Source organism: Mesoplodon bidens (assembly GCF_964165515.1).
Source record: "Mesoplodon bidens genome assembly, chromosome: X".
Lineage (NCBI taxonomy): Eukaryota > Metazoa > Chordata > Mammalia > Artiodactyla > Ziphiidae > Mesoplodon > Mesoplodon bidens.
Genome location: NC_138163.1, coordinates 78,836,576 through 78,853,242, shown reverse-complemented (window position 1 = coordinate 78,853,242; position 16,667 = coordinate 78,836,576). Strand labels below are relative to the sequence as shown.

General features: G+C 36.6%; 1 protein-coding gene across 3 annotated transcripts in view; it reads left to right on the top strand.

The window, feature by feature from the left end:
• LOC308608922 (uncharacterized protein) overlaps positions 1-16,431 on the top strand; it is a 309,206-nt gene extending 292,775 nt beyond the window's left edge. For 2 of the 3 annotated variants that reach the window (XR_014014242.1, XR_014014243.1), the window contains exon 3: positions 14,083-16,431. The gene's annotated coding sequence lies outside the window, so the exon portion shown is untranslated. The remainder of the gene's footprint in view (positions 1-14,082) is intronic. The other variant, XR_014014244.1, reaches the window with a different exon arrangement.
• Positions 16,432-16,667: the final 236 nt, after the last annotated feature.

Genomic DNA, 16,667 nt, shown 5'->3' with positions numbered 1-16,667 from the left:
CCCAAGTCCCTCCTTCCCTCTTTTCCCTTTGGTAGCAATAAGGTTCTGTTCTGTGAGTCTATTTCTGTTTTGCAAATAAGTTCATTTGCATCACTTTTTAGATTCCACAAATAAGTGATATATATCTGTCTTCCTCTGTCTGATTTACTTCACTTAGTATGATAATTTCTAGGTCCATCCATGTTGCTGCAAATTGCATTATTTCATTCTTTTTTCTATCTGAGTACTATTCCATGGTATATATGTACCACATTTTCTTTATCAATTCATCTGTCGATGGAATCTTAGGTTGCTTCCATGCCTTGGCTACCAGAAATAGTGCTGCAAGAACATTGGGGAACATTTATCTTTTCGAATTAAGAGTTTTCTCTGAATATATGCCAAGGAGTGGGATCACTGGATGATATGCTAACTCTGTTTTTAGTATTATAAGGAATCTCCATACTGTTCTCCATAGTGTCTGCACCAATTTACATTCCCACCAACAGTGTACTAGGGTTCCCTTTACTCCACATCCTCGCCAACATTTATTATTCATAGACTTTTTGATGATAGCCATTCTGAAAGGTGTGAGGTGATGTATAATTCTGGTCTTGATTTGCATTTCCCTGATGATTAGTGATGTTGAGCATCCTTTCACGTGCCTGTTGGTGACCTGCATTTCCTCTTTGGAAAAATGTCTATTTGGTTCTTCTGCACATTTTTAAATTAGGTTGTTTGTTGTTTTTCTGTTGAGTTGTATGAGCTATTTATATATGCTGGATATTCATCTCTTATCTGTCATATCATTTGCAAATATTTTCTCGCATTCTCTAGGCTGTCTGTTCATTTTGTTGATAGTTTCCTTTGCTGTGCAAAAGCTTTTTAGTTTAATTAGATCCCATTTGTTTATTTTTGCTTTTATTACCTTTGCTTTGGGAGAGAGACCCCAAAAGATATTTCTACTATTTATTTATCTCAAAAAGTGTTCTGCCTGTATTTTCCTTTAGGAGTTTTGTGGTTTCTGGTCTTATATTTAGGTCTTTTGTCCATTTTGATATTATTATTTTTTTTTTTAAAGGATACATGCACCCCAATATTCATAGCAGCACTGTTTATTTATTTATTTATTTTTGCGGTACGCGGGCCTCTCACTGTTGTGGCCTCTCCCGTTGCGGAGCACAGGCTCTGGATGCGCAGGCTCAGCGGCCATGGCTCACGGGCCCAGCCGCTCCACGGCATGTGGGATCTTCCCGGACCGGGGCACGAACCCGTGTCCCCTGCATTGGCAGGCGGACTCTCAACCACTGCGCCACCAGGGAAGCCCTGATATTATTTTTGTATGTGGTGTTCGAGGATGTTCTAATTTCATTCTTTTACATGTAGGTATCTAGTGTTCCCAGCACACTTATTGAAGACAGTGTCTTTTCCCCATTGTATATTCTTGCCTCCTTTGACATAGATAAATTGACCATAAGTGCATAGGTTTATTTTTTTTTATTGAAAAATACTTGATTTATAATGTCATGTTAGTTTCAGGTGTACAGCACAGTGATTCAGTTTTACATACATACATGTATGTTTGTATAACTGAATATATATATATACTTTCAGATTCTTTTTCCTTATAGGTTATTACAAAATATTGAGTATAGTTCCCTGTGCTATACAGTAGGTCCTTGTTGTTTATCTGTTTTATATATAGTAGTGTGTATATGTTAATCCCAATCTCCTAATTATCCATTCAGTCCCCTTCCCTTTGGTAACCATAAGTTTGTTTTCTACATCTGTGACTATTTCTGTTTTGTAAATAGGTTCATTTGTACCACTTTTTTAGATTCTGCATATAAGCGTATCACTTGATATTTGTCTTTCTCTGACTTACTTCACTCAGTATGTCAATCTCTAGGTTCATCTAAGTCACAGCAAATGGCATTATTTCATTTTTTTTATGGCTGAGTAATATTCCATTGTATATACGTTCCTCATCTTATATATCCATTCCTCTGTCAATGGACATTTACGTTGCTTCCATTTCTTGGCTATTGTAAATAGTGCTGATATGAACATTGGGGTGCATCTACCTTTTCAGATTATGGTTTTCTCTGAATATATGCCCAGGAGTGGGACTGGTGGATCATACAGTAGCTCTATTTTTAGTTTTTGGGTTTTTTTTGGGTTTTTTTGTCATGCACTTATTCATTTATTAAAGCAAGAGTTTAAGCAAGATACACCTTGGTTTGAGTTATGGCTCTCACAGAACTAGTTTTGTGAAGTTGGCTAATTTTTTTTTACATCTTTATTGGAGTATAATTGCTTTACAATGGTGTGTTAGTTTCTGCTTTATAACAAAGTGAATCAGTTATACATATACATATGTTCCCATGTCTCTTCCCTCTTGTGTCTCCCTCCCTCCCACCCTCCCTATCCCACCCCTCCAAGTGGTCACAAAGCACCGAGCTGATCTCTCTGGGCTATGCGGCTGCATAAGTGTGTGGGTGTATTTCTGGGTTCTCTGTTCTGTTCCATAGATCCATATGTCTGTTTTTGTGCCAATAACATGTTGTTTTGATTACTGTAGCTTTGTTGTATTCTCTGATGTCTAGGAAGGTTATGCCTCCTGCTTTGTTCTTTTTCTTCAGGATTGCTTTGGCAATTCTGGGTCTTTTATGATTCCATATAAATTTTTGGATTATTTATTCTAGCCCTGTGAAAAATCTCATGGGTAATTTGATAGGGATCACATTTAATCTGTAGATTGCTTTGGGTAGTATGGCCATTTTAGCAATATTAATTCTTTCAATCCAAGAGCATGGGATATCTTTCCATTTCTTTGAATCATCTTCAACTTCCTTTATTAATGTTTTATAGTTCTCAGCATATAAGTCTTTCACCTCCTTGGTCAGGTTTATTCCTAAGTATTTTGTTCTTGGTGGTGTGATTTTAAAAGATATTGTTTCTTTACATTCCCTTTCTGATATTTCATAGTTGATATAAAGAAATGCAACCTTTGTATGTTAATCTTGTAACCTGCTACTTTGCTGAATTTGTTTATGAGTTCTAGTAGTTTTTGTGTGGAGTCTTTAGGGTTTTCTATGTATAGTATCATATCTGTGTATAATGACAATTTTACCTCTTCCCTTCCAATTTGGATACCATTTTTTCTTCTTTTTCTCATCTGATTGCTGTGGCGAGGACTTCCAATACTATGTTGAATAGAAAAAGTGAGAGTGGACATCATTTTCTTCTTCCAGATTTTAGTGGGAAGCCTTTCAGCTTTTCACTACTGAGTATTATATTGACTATGGGTTTGCCATAAATAGCTTTTATTATCTTGAAATATGTTCCCTCTATACCCAGTTTGGTAACAGTTTTTATCATGAATGGATGTTGAATGTTGTCAAATGCTTTTTCTGCATCTATTGAGATGATCATGTATTTTTTGTCTTTTGTTTATGTGGTGTATCACATTGATTGATTTGCATATGTTGAACCATCATTGTGAACTTGGGATGAATTCCACTTGCTTGTGGTCTGTGATCTTTTTTATGTGTTGTTGGTTTCAGTTTGCTAGTATTTTGTTGACAATTTTTGCATATGTTTTCATCAAAGGTATTGGTCTGTAATTTTCTTTATTGGTGGGGTCTTTGGTATCAGGGTGATGGTGGCTTCATAGAATGTCTTTGGGAGTGTTCCTTCTTCTTCAGTTTTTTGGAAGAGTTTGTAAATAATTGGTATAAATTCTTCTTTGTATTTTGGTAGAATTCATCTGTGAAGACATCTGGTCCTGGGCTTTTGTTTGTAGGGAGTTTTTAAATTACAGATTCTGTTTCACTTCTAGTGACCATTTTGTTCAAATTATCTATTTACTCTTGATTCAGTTTTGGTGGACTGCCTGTTTCTAGAGCCTTGTCCATTTCTTCTAGGTCGTTGAATTTGTTGGCATAAAATTGTTCATAGTATTTCCTTATGTTTATTTTTTAAAGTATTTTAATAGTTTCTTTTCAAACTGAACACATGATAAGACTCAGCAATTGCAATCATGTGATTTTTTTATGTCAGAGAAATGAAGCTTACGTCTGCACACAAATCCCTGCATCTAAATATTCACATCACTTTTATTTGGAATAGCCACAAACTGAAATCAACCCATATGTGCTTCAGTAGGTGCATGGTTAAAAATTTTATGGTATATCCATACCATGAAATACTACCAAGCAATAAAAAGGAGTGAACTATTGTTATACACAAAATCTTGCATGGGTCTCACAGGTAGTATGGTGAAGGAAAAACTAATTTCAGATTGTCACATATGCATCATTCCTTAACAAAATTATTCAGATGGAAAAGATTATTGTTTGTCATCTTTTAGGCATGTCATAAGGTGGGAGTGATTATAAAGGAGTAGCACAATGGATATCTTTGTAATGTTGGATTAGTTCTGATGTAGATTGTTGTGTTACACTAAACTACATATGTGATAAAATAGCATGGAATTATACACACACTTTGTACCGATGTTGATTTTCTGGTTTTGATATGCTACTATAGTTACATTAAAATATTACCTTTGTAGAAAAATAGGTAAGAGGTCTGAGCAAACTTATTACTGTCTTTGCAATATCTTATGTCTCCATAATTAAATATAATTTTTAAAAAATACATCACCTAGAAAAATCCCAAAGAACACCCACTTTAAATAGAGTAACAAAGATATGTAATGAGTAACAGGAAGAAAATGATAAACTATGTGAAATGGGTAGAATGGTAAGACTACAGAATGGAGAAAGTTATCTAGATTATTCTTTTTTTTTCCTTTTTAATATCTTTACTGGAGTATAATTGCTTTACAATTATACAGTACTGTTTTTTTAGATTCCATATTTGTGCGTTAGCATATGGCATTTGTTTTTCTCTTTCTGACTTACTTCACTCTGTGTGACAGGCTCTAGGCTTATCCACCTCATTACAAATAACTCAATTTCATTCCTTTTTATGGCTAAGTAATATTCCATTGTATGTATCTGCCACATCTTCTTTATGCATTCATCTGTTGATGGACATTTACATTGATTCCATGTCCTGGCTATTGTAAATAGTGCTGCAAATTTGTGTTCAATGCTGAACATTTTGTTACATGTATCTTTTTGAGTTATGGTTTTCTCAGGGTATATGCCCAGTATTGGGATTGCTGGGTCATATGGTAGTTCTATTTTTATTTTTTAAGGAACCTCCATACTGTTCTCCATAGGGGCTGTATCAATTTACATTCCTACCAACAGTGCAGGAGGGTTCCCTTTTCTCCATACCCTCTCCAGCATTTGTTGTCTCTAGATTTTTTGATGATGGCCATTCTGACCAGTGCGAGAGGATACCTCACTGTGTTTTTGATTTGCATTTCTCTAATGATTAGTGATGTTGAGCATCTTTTCATGTGTTTGTTGGCAATCTGTATATCTACTTTGGAGAAATGTCTATTTAGGTCTTCTGCCCATTTTTTGATTGGGTTGTCTGTTTTTTTGATATTAAGCTGCATGAGCTGCTTGTATATTTTGGAGATTAATCCTTTGTCAGTCACTACATTTGTAAATACTTTCTCCCATTCCGAGGGTTGTCTTTTCGTCTTGTTTATGTTTTCCTTTGCTGTGTAAAAGCTTTTAAGTTTCATTAGGTCCCATTTGTTCATTTTTTAAACAAATTTTCATTACTGTAGGAGGTGGGTCAAAAAGGATCTTCCTGTGATTTATGTCATAAAGTGTTCTGCCTATGTTTTCCTCTAAGAGTTTTATAGTGTCTGGCCTTATATTTAGGTCTTTAATCCATTTTTAGTTTGTTTTTGTGTATGGTGTTAGGAAGTGTTCTACTTCCATTCTTTTACATGTCCCTGTCCAGTTTTCCCAGCACCACTTATTGAAGAGACTGTCTTTTGTCCGTTGTATATTCTTGCCTCCTTTGTCAAAGATAAGGTAACCATATGTGCATGGGTTTATCTCTGGGCTTTCTATCTTGTTCCATTGATCTATACTTATGTTTTTGTGCCAGTACCATACTGTCTTTATTATTGTACCTTTGTAGTATTGTCTGACGTCAGGGAGCCTGATTCCTCCAGCTCAGTTTTTCTTTCTCAATATTGCTTTTGCTGCTCAGGGTCTTCTGTGTTTCCATACAAATTGTGAAATTTTTTGTTCTAGTTCTGTGAAAAAATGCCATTGGTAGTTTGATAGGGATTTCATTGAATCTGTAGATTGCTTTGTATAGTATAGTCACTTTCACAATGTTGCTTCTTCCAATCCAAGAACATGGTATATCTCTCCATCTGTTTATATCATCTTTGATTTCTTTCATCAGTGTCTTTTAGTTTTCTGCCTACAGGTCTTTTGCCTCCTTAGGTAGGTTTACTCCTAGGTATTTTATTCTTTTCGTTGCAATGGTGAATGGAATTGTTTCCTTAATTTCTCTTTCTGATTTTTCGTTGTTAGTGTATAGGAATGCAAGAGATTTCTGTGCATTAATTTTGTGTCCTGCTAGTTTACCACATTAGTTGATTAGCTCTAGTTGTCTTCTGGTGACATATTTAGGATTTTCTATGTATAGTATCATGCCATCTGCAAACAGCGACAGTTTTAGTTTTTTTTTTCAATTTGGATTCCTTTTATTTCTTTTTCTTCTGTGATTGCCATGTCTAAAGCTTGCAAAACTATGTTGAATAATAATGGTCATAGTGGGCACCCTTGTCTTGTTCCTGATCTTCAGGAAATGCTTTCAGTTTTTCACCATTGAGAATGATGTTGGCTGTGGGTTTTTCATATATGGCTTCTATTACGTTGAGGTTGCTTCCGTCTATGCCCACTTCCTGGAGAGGTTTTATCATAACTGGGTGTTCAATGTTGTCAAAAGCTTTTTCTGCATCTATTAAGGTGATCATACGTTTTTTCTCCTTCAGGTCGTTAATGTGGTGCATCACATTGATTGATTTGGATATATTGTAGAATCCTTGCATTCCTGAGATAAACGCCGCTTGATCATTGTTTATTATCCTTTTAATCTGCTGTTGGATTCTGTTTGCTAGTTTTTTGTTAAGGAATTTTGCAGCTATGTGAATCAGTGGTATTGGCATGTAATTTTCTTTTTTTGTGACATCTTTGTCTTGTTTTGGTATCAGGGTGAGGGTGGCCTCATAGAATGTGTTTGTGAGTATTCCTCCCTCTGCTTTATTTTGGAAGAGTTTGAGAAGGATGGGAATTAGCTCCTCTCTAAATGTTTGATAGAATTTACCTTTGAAGCCATCTGGTCCTGGAGTTTTGTTTCTTGGAAGATTTTTAATCACAGTTTCAATTTCAGTGCTTGTGATTGGTCTGTTCTTATTTTCTATTTCTTCCTAGTTCAGTCTCAGCAGGTTTTGCATTTCTAAAATTTGTCCATTTCTTCCAAGTTTTCCATTTTATTGGCATAGAGTAGCTTATAATAGTCTCTTAGGATGCTTTGCATTTCTGCGGTGTCCATTGTAACCTCTCCTTTTTCATTTCTAATTTTATTGAGTTGAGTCCTATCCCTTCTTTTCTTTGTGAGTCTGGCTAAAAGTTCATCAATTTTGTTTATCTTCTCAAAGAATCAGCTCTTAGTTTTACTGATCTTTGCTATCATTTTAGTTCTTTCTATTTCATTTATTTCTGATCTGATCTTTATGATTTATTTCCTTCTACTAACTTTGGGCTTTGTTTGTTCTTCTTTCTCTCGTTGCATTAGGTGTAAGGTTAGATTGTTTGAGATTTTTCTTATTTCTTGAGGTAGGATAGTATTGCTATAAACTTCCTGCTTAGAACTGCCTTTTCTGCATCCCCTAGGTTTTGGGCCATCATGTTTTCATTGTCATTTGTTTCTAGGTATTTTTTTATTTCCTCTTTGATTTCTTCAGTGATTTCTTGGTTATTTAGTAATGTGTTGTTTAACCTCCATGTGTTTGTGTTTTTTATGTTTTTTTTCCCTGTAATTTATTTCTAATCTCATAGCATTGTGGTCAGTAATGATGCTTGATGTGATTTCAGTTTTTTTAAATTTACCGGGGTTTGATTTGTGCCCCAAGATGTGATCTATTCTGGAGAATGTTCCATGTGCACTTGAGAAGACAGTGTATTTCATTGTTTTTGGATGGAATGTCCTATAAATATCAATTAAGTCCATTTGGTCTAATGTGTCATTTAAGGCTTGTGTTTCCTTATTTTCTGCTTGGATGATTTGTCTGTTGTTGTAAGTGGAGTGTTAAAGTTGCCTACTATTATAGGGTTTTAAAGTCGCCTACTATTATTGTGATACTGTCTATTTCCCCTTTTATGGGTGTTAGCATTTGCCTTATATATTGAGGTGCTCCTATGGGGGTGCATAGATATTTACAATTGTTATATCTTCTTCTTGGATTGATCCCTTGATCATTTTGTAGTGTTCTTCCTTGTCTCTTGTAATAGACTTTAATGTCTATTTTGTCTGATATGCATATTGCTATTGCAGGTTTCTTTTGATTTCCATTTGCATGGAATATCTTTTTCCATCCCCTCACTTTCAGTCTGTATGTGTCCCTACTCCTGAAGTGGGTCTCTTGTAGACAGCATATATATACGGGTTTTGTTTTTGTATCCATTCAGCCAGTCTGTGTCTTTTGGTTGGGGCATTTAATCCATTTACATTTAATGTAATTATTAATATGTATGTTCCTATTACCATTTTCTTAATTGTTTTCGGTTTCATTTTGTAAGTCTTTTTCTTCTCTTGTGTTTTCTGTGTAGAGAAGTTCCGTTAGCAGTTGTTGTAAAGGTGGTTTGTTGGTACTGCATTCTCTAAACTTTTGCTTGTCTGTAAAGCTTTTGATTTCTCTGTCAAATCTGAATGAGATCCTTGCTGGGTAGAGGAATCTTGGTTGTATGTTCTTCTCTTTCATCACTTTAAACATATCTTGGCACTCCCTTCTTGCTTGTAGTGTTTCTGCTGAAAGATCAGCTGTTAACCCTATGGGGATTCCCTTGTATGTTATTTGTTGCTTTTCACTTGCTGCTTTTAATATTTTTTCTTTGAGTTTTAATTTTTTTAGTTTGGTTAACATGTGTCTCGGTGTGTTTCTCCTTGGGTTTATCCTCTGTGGGACTCTCTGCACTTCCTAGACTTGATTGACTATTTCTTTGCCCATGTTGGGGACGTTTACCACTATAATCTCTTCAAATACTTTCTCAGACCCTTTTTTTTGTGTGTGTGGTATACAGGCCTCTCACTGTTGTGTCCTCTCCCATTGTGGAGCACAGGCTCCGGATGGGCAGGCTCAGCAGCCATGCCTCACGGGCCCAGCCGCTCTGCAGCATGTGGGATCTTCCCCGACCAGGTCACGAACCCGTGTCCCCTGCATCGGCACGCGGACTCTCGACCATTGCGCCACCAGGGAAGCCCCTCAGAGCCTTTTTTTTTCTTCTTCTTCTTCTGGGATGCCTACACTTCAAATGGTGGTGCGCTTAGTTTTGTCCCAGAGGTCTCTGAGGTTGTTCTCCATTCTTTACATTCTTTTTTCTTTATTCTTCTCTGTGGCCGTTATTTCACCATTCTATCTTCCAGGTCACTTTTCCATTCTTCTGCCTCAGTTATTCTTCTATTGATTCCTTCTAGAGTATTTTTCGTTTCAGTTATTGTGTTGTTCGTTACTGTTAGTGTGTGCTTTAGCTCTCCTAGGTCCTTGTTAAACGTTTCTTGTATTTTCTCTGCTCTGTTTTCGAAATTTTGGATCATATTTACTGTCATTACTCTGAATTCTTTTTTGGGTAATTTTCCTATTCCCTCTTCATTTACTTGCTCTTGTTTTTTTTTTTATTGATTGATTTTTTAACATCTTTATTGGAGTATGATTGCTTTACAGTGGTGTGTTAGGTTCTGCTTTATATCTTGTGGGTTTTTATCTTGCTCCTTTTCCTATAAGATGTTTCTATGTCTTCTCATTTTGTCTAGTTTGCAGTATTTGAGGTCTCCTCTCTGCAGGCTGCAGGGTCATAGTTCATTTTGCTTCTGTTCTCTGCCCCTGGTGGTGATGTTGGTCCAGTGGCTTATGTAGGCTGCCTGATGGGAGAGACTGGTGCCTGCTTTCTAGTGGGTGGAGCTGTGTCTTTTCTCTTGGATTAGCAGGGCCATGTCAGGTGGTGTGTTTTGTGTTGTCTGTGAACTTAGTATGACTTTAGGTAGTTTGCGTGCTGGTGGGTGGGTTTGTATTGCTGTCTTGTTTGTTTGATGTGAGGCATCCAGCGCTGGGAGCTGCTGGAAGTTGGGTGGAGCCAGGTCTTGGCTTCAGATAGAGGCCTCTGTGAGAGCTCTCAGCGGTTAATCTTCCCTGGGGATGGGAATTCTCTAGTGGTGCAGCGTCCTGGACTTGATGCTCCCACCCCGGAGCCTCAGGCCCAACTTCTGGTCAAGGGACCAAGACCCTGCAAGTTTCTCATCCCATCAATAAAGGGGATTAAAAAAAAAAAGACTAACAAAACCCCAGAGAAATGGTAAAAAGTAAAATCAAGCAAAGAGAAACAGAAACAAGGAAACACGCACACACACAAAAGAAATGAAATCAGAACCAAAAAGAATCAAAAAGGAAGAGAATAACCAGACAAACAAAAGAACCCAAGAACAAACTCAAACAATTAAAAGGAAAACTGACAAAAACACAAAACCAGAAAACAAAACCAAAGCAGAGTGCCAACTGATGAATGAAGCAAGGAAATAAAACAAACTGACAAAAATGATTAAAAGAGAAAACGAGAAAGGGGAAAGAAGACAGAACAACAGAATAGCAACGTTGAAATAGAAATATAAAAAAGAAAAAATAAGTCAACCAATACCCAGAGAAATGGTAAAAACAAAATCAAACAGACAAAAACAGAAACAAGGAAACACACACACATAAAAGAAACAAAAACAGAGCTAAATAAAACAAACAGCAAGAGAACAACCAAATAGAAGAATTCAAAAGAAAATCAATTAGGATTAAATCTAACAAAAACACGTAACCTGAAAACAAAACCAAAGCAGTGTCCCAACTGAAGAAAAAAGCAAGGAAACAGAACAAACTGATAAAAATGATTAAAAATAATAAAATAAAAGTAAAATAAAAAGGGAAAAAGCACAGAACAATAGAAAAGCAAAGTAGGAATAGAAATATTAAAAAAAATTAAAAGCTATGTTATAAAACATGGAGATCCCAAAAGACTAAATAAAAAAAATACTAAAACAACAGCTAACAACAAAATAAAACAAAACAAAAAAGCCAGAACCAACAACACAATGAATCAAAACATAATGAAATTAACAGTAATAATTATTTTTCCCTGGGGTCTCTGCTGTAAGTGTCCTTGCACACACTGTGAGTCACAGCCAACCTCCGCCTCCCCAGGATCTCTCCTCTGCCTCTGGGCTGGTCTCTGGACCTCCTGTGGGCCCTGTGGGGACCACTCAGACTCTGATCTGTCCCAATTCCTGTGTCCACTTGCCCCCAATGTCCACAGCTGCCAGAGCTTGACCATTTTCATTTGTGGGAACACTCATTGTCTACTCAGATATTCCATAGATGCAGGGTCTAACTAGCTGATCACAGGGATTTAATCTTCAGCTTGTGCAAGTGATGCAAAGATACTCGATTCTGTTCCTTAGTCGCCCCATCCCTGGGGATCAGCTTTGCTTTTATTCCCATCTCTGTGTGTGGTCCACCCACAGGAGTCTGGTCCTGTGGATGACTTGGAGCTCTTGGGTCTGCCCCTGAGAGGACCATGCACAGAGGTGGTATGACTGCTTGCATTGCATGAGCCCCAGTGGCACCAAATGCGCAGGGAAGCAGGCAGCCATGGGCGCAAGAGATATGGCCATCTCTGGATTATTCTTAACTTAAGATGCAACTAACTATAGTTTTCAACATAAGTGAAACAAAAAGTGAAAAGAGATATAGAAACATCCACAATTATTCTTGGAGAATTTAACTTTCCTCTCTCATTATTCATCAATTATTATTAATTCATTATTTTGTTCATATATTAAGACACGTAGTTAGAAAATATCGTGGATGTAGAAGTCTGAACACTATAAATCAACTTGACTTAGATGACATTTATGGAACAATCCACCTAACAACTGTAGATTGCAAGTTCACTTGAAACATTCAACAGTATTCACCATATGCTCGGCCAAAAGGAAATTTGATCAAATGTACTATCATCATAATCATAGAAAGTGTTATTTGTGGCAATAATGGAATTAAACCAGAAATCAATAACAGAAACATCTGGTACGTCCTCTACTCTTTGGAAATTAAGTAACAACCTCTCCAAATCTAATTGGTATAAAAAATTAGATTAGAAATTAGATTTGTATAAGAATTAGATGAGAAAATATTTTGAACTGAATAAAACAGCATATCAAGACTGGGATGTTTCTACACAGAACTTGAAATTTTTAATGTTAATTTCTTACATTGGTATTCAAGAAAGGCTTTAAATCATTAGAAATTTCCCCTTGAAGCAGGTAGAAAAAGAACAAATTAAACTGAAAGCAAGCGGTAGTAATGGATAATAAATATGGCAGCTAAAGTCAGTGAAATTGAAAAAAGAAAATAAGTAAAATTAGCAAAAGGAAACCTTTTTAAAATCAATAAATTTGATAAGCTCCCTGCCATAACCTCCAAGAAAAAAAGAGACATAACAAAATTATCATTATCATGAATAAAAGATGACATTATTACAAACCCTAAAGGCATTAAAAGATATTAAAACACCAGCTACTATAATTTCCCCAAGAACAGATAATTTGAATAGGCCCATATTTATGAAAGAATTATATAATTTGTATTTAAATAACCTTTCAACTTCAAAATTTTGGTAGAAGAAATCAATGACCTAAATTAATTGAGAGACATACTGTGTTCATGGATTTGAAGACTCATCATAGTAAGGATGCCAATTCTCCTCACATTTATCTGTAGAATTAACAGTATTCCAAATATGATCATAGCAGTTAGTAGTATACTGTCTACCTACTAAATAAATATTTTCAATAAATATTTTTGTATGATTGAGTGATGAAATAAGTGACTAAAAAATACATCACAAATAAACTTTTTGTAGAACTTATTTTTCAGCTTGAGACTCTTCTGTGTATCAGTTTTCCATATGTCAAATTAGTGTAACAATTGTGAGATATTAGTTTTTTAAAATGATTCAGTGCAAGGTATCATATGGATATAAAATATATTTAATTGAACTCAGTATGATGACTTACATCATGATATTTCCTATATTTTAAAACATTTTATATATGATATTCTGTTATACATTTTCTTATTTGCTTCCCCAGAACTTTTGTATTTCTCCATATTCCTACTTTGGGCATATTTTTTAAATGGAAAATGGATGAGAAGTAGTATTATGTAGTTGACTACTGTGAGGATTAATTTTATGTGTTGTTGAGAATTTAAACTACTCCATAATATTGCTACCTTGGCATCCATTTTGTATGTTTAAGTACCCTTCGGGGGCCTTAAGTTGACACTAGCCCCTTCAAAGAATGCATGCCCTATATAACAGCAGGGGCACAAGTAAATGTAAGGTCCTGATATGACTCCCCCAACTGCCCTTGTAGTAAGCATTGTCATCCAAAGCCTCCCCCTTGTGCACCTTTTATATTAGACTCAAGAAGCTTTCCAAAGCCCGATTCTTTTGGGTTTGAATTGACCAATTCAGCCCTAGCCTGGGAACTCTTGTGGTCTTTTGTTGAACTGTGACTCACCATCTGACATCCTGAGGCTCTACTTGACAAATGATAATTTAACAAGTCACAACATGTGTCAGTTTGACTGCACTAAGTGATGCCCAGATAGCCGGTAAAGAATTATTTCTGGGTGTGTCTGTGAGAGTCTATCCAGAAGATTTGTATTTGAATCAGTAGACTGAGTAAAGGATATCCGCCCTCACCCATGTGCCAGAATAGAACAAAAAGGCAAAGGAAGAGTGAATTCTTTCCTGCTGTCAGACATTGGAGCTCCTGGTTCTCAGGCTTTCACACTCCAGGATTTACACCACCACCTCTCTTCTCCCCTAGAGTTTCAGTCTTGGAGTGGGAGTTACATCATTGGTTCCCCTGGTTCCCAGGACTTCAGACTTGGACTGAATTATACCACCAGCTTTCCTGAGCCTCCAGCTTGCTGACAGCAGATCGTGGGACTTCTCAGCCTGTGTTGCCACATGAGCCAATTCCTATAATAAATCTCTTCATATATTTGTTTTATATCCTTCTGGTTCTGTTTCTAAGGGGAACCCTGACTAATATAACTACTTTATATGAATGTGTAAAGTGAAGGAGTAGAAAAAACACCACTTTGAAATTGAAATCTCAGAATTAGGATGCTCAAATTAATTTTTAAAGACATACTTTCAAGTATTAGATTTAAAATTCTCATGTCTATTTCATAATATTTTCAAAAGTTAACCTTAGGGGCTTCCCTGGTGGCTCAGTGGTTGAGAGTCTGCCTGCCGATGCAGAGGACATGGGTTCGTGCCCCAGTCTGGGAAGATCCCACATGCCACGGAGCAGCTAGGCCTGTGAGCCATGGCCGCTGAGCCTGCGCGTCCGGAGCCTGTGCTCCACAATGGGAGAGGCCACAACAGTGAGAGGCCCGTGTACTGCAAAAAAAAAAAAAAAAGTTAACCTTAAAATGTTAGAGCAATTATAATTAGAAAAATATACCAGTAGAGCAATTATACCTCAGTATGGGAAATTTATTTGAGAACCATTATAACCACTTGGCAGTGTTTTTAAGCTGAGCCATATTCATGATAACTTATTCCAAAAATAATATATTTTCAAATGTATTTACAAGTGTCATCAAGATTTTTGTAGACTATTAGAACTAAAGTTAATAGTTTTTACTGTAACAATGTTAAACATGCCAATTATAGAAGAGTAAATTGCAGGCATTAATAAAATATTGAAAAGTAAGTAAAGATAAACTATTATACATATATATATAGTAGTTGGGTATCTTCTTAGGTCTGGGAAATACCAATTCTAAATAACAGCAACTCTTGGTCCTGTTTTTAAAATAGGTTTGTGGCAGACAAACCATAAGGTAACCCCCAATATTTTCTTGTCTACTAGTGTTTACACCTTTGTCTATTCCCCTCCCCTTGTGTGCACACAGTACCTGTGACTTCCAACCAATAGCAAACTGTAAACAATGGCAGAGGTGATGGAATGTCATTCACTTGATTAGGTTATGTTATGTGACCAGAAGTCACTTCTATGATTATATCATGTTATGTAAGACTATCTTATATCAGACTGGAGGAACAAAGTCATTGCTGGTTTGACAATGTAAGCAGTTATTTTGGGGGGACACATGGGAAACAGGAACTGTGTGCATTATTTAGGACCTAAGGGTAGTCTCCTGCTGGCAGCCAGCAAAATGTCAGGAAATTTGGTTATATAGCCACAAGAACATGAATTCTGCCAACAACCTGAATGAACTTGGAAGTATATTCTTTTCCTAACTATTCCTCCAGATGAGAACCCAGCCCAGCCAACACCTTGATTACAGTCTTGTGAGACCCTAAGCAGTAGAGGCAGCTAAGCTGTCCCAGATCCTTGGCCAACACATAACACGATATAAAAAATGGGTGTTATTTAAAGCTGTTAACTTCATGGTAATTTTTAGCCAGGAATAGAAAACGAATATAAAGTTTAATGTGAAGCTGTCTACGTCTACAATCTATTTGAAGTCTTTAACCTGTTCTTCTACAAATATCTTTTTTGATTAGCTTTGGAAAGGATTATCATCTAGTATATTTTTCAGGATCGCTCCTAAAATTTTAAAACTTTTGTTTTCTTTACAAGTAGGTTTATGAGATATCTACTGTTGTGTAAAAAATTGGCCCAAAATATGAAGGCTTAAAACTACAAACATTAATTACCTCACAGTTTGTAGGGGTTAGAAATTCAGGTATAGCTTAGCTAATAGTTCTGGCACAGCATTTCTCAGAATATTGGAGCCAGGGAGTCTGTTGAGACTGGAACCATCTGAAGGTTTGACTGGGTTGTGGGATTCACGTATAAGATTGCTCAGTCACATTGCTTTTGGTAGGAATATTTCATTCCTTCTATGTGGGCCTCAGCATATAGCAGTTGGCTTTTCCCAGAGTGAACAATCCAAGACAGCAAGGAAGAAGCCTCCAGTGTCTTTTGTGATATAGTCCTCCTGAGTCGTGTACCATCACTTGTATTTTGTAGCCACCTCCTATTGCTGTTGTGGTGAGAGCAAGTGTTGGGAGGATCTGCTTGAAACGCTGTGTGATGTTAATCCTCTTTGTGTGAGTGAGTTGTCCCCAGTAAATTGCATAACAGTAAAAAGTGATTTCTCCTTGTTTTTTTTTGTTTGTTTTTTTTTTTGTGGTATGCGGGCCTCTCAATGTTGTGGCCTCTCCTGCTGTGGAGCACAGGCTCCGGACGCACAGGCTCAGTGGCCATGGCTCATGGGCCCAGCTGCTCCGCGGCATGTGGGATCCTTCCGGACCGGGTTACAAACCCGTGTCCCCTGCATTGGCAGGCAGACTCGCAACCACAGCGCCACCAGGGAAGCCTTGTTTTTGTGTATTTTTCATGTTTAGTGCAATACAGTAAACCTTGTATAA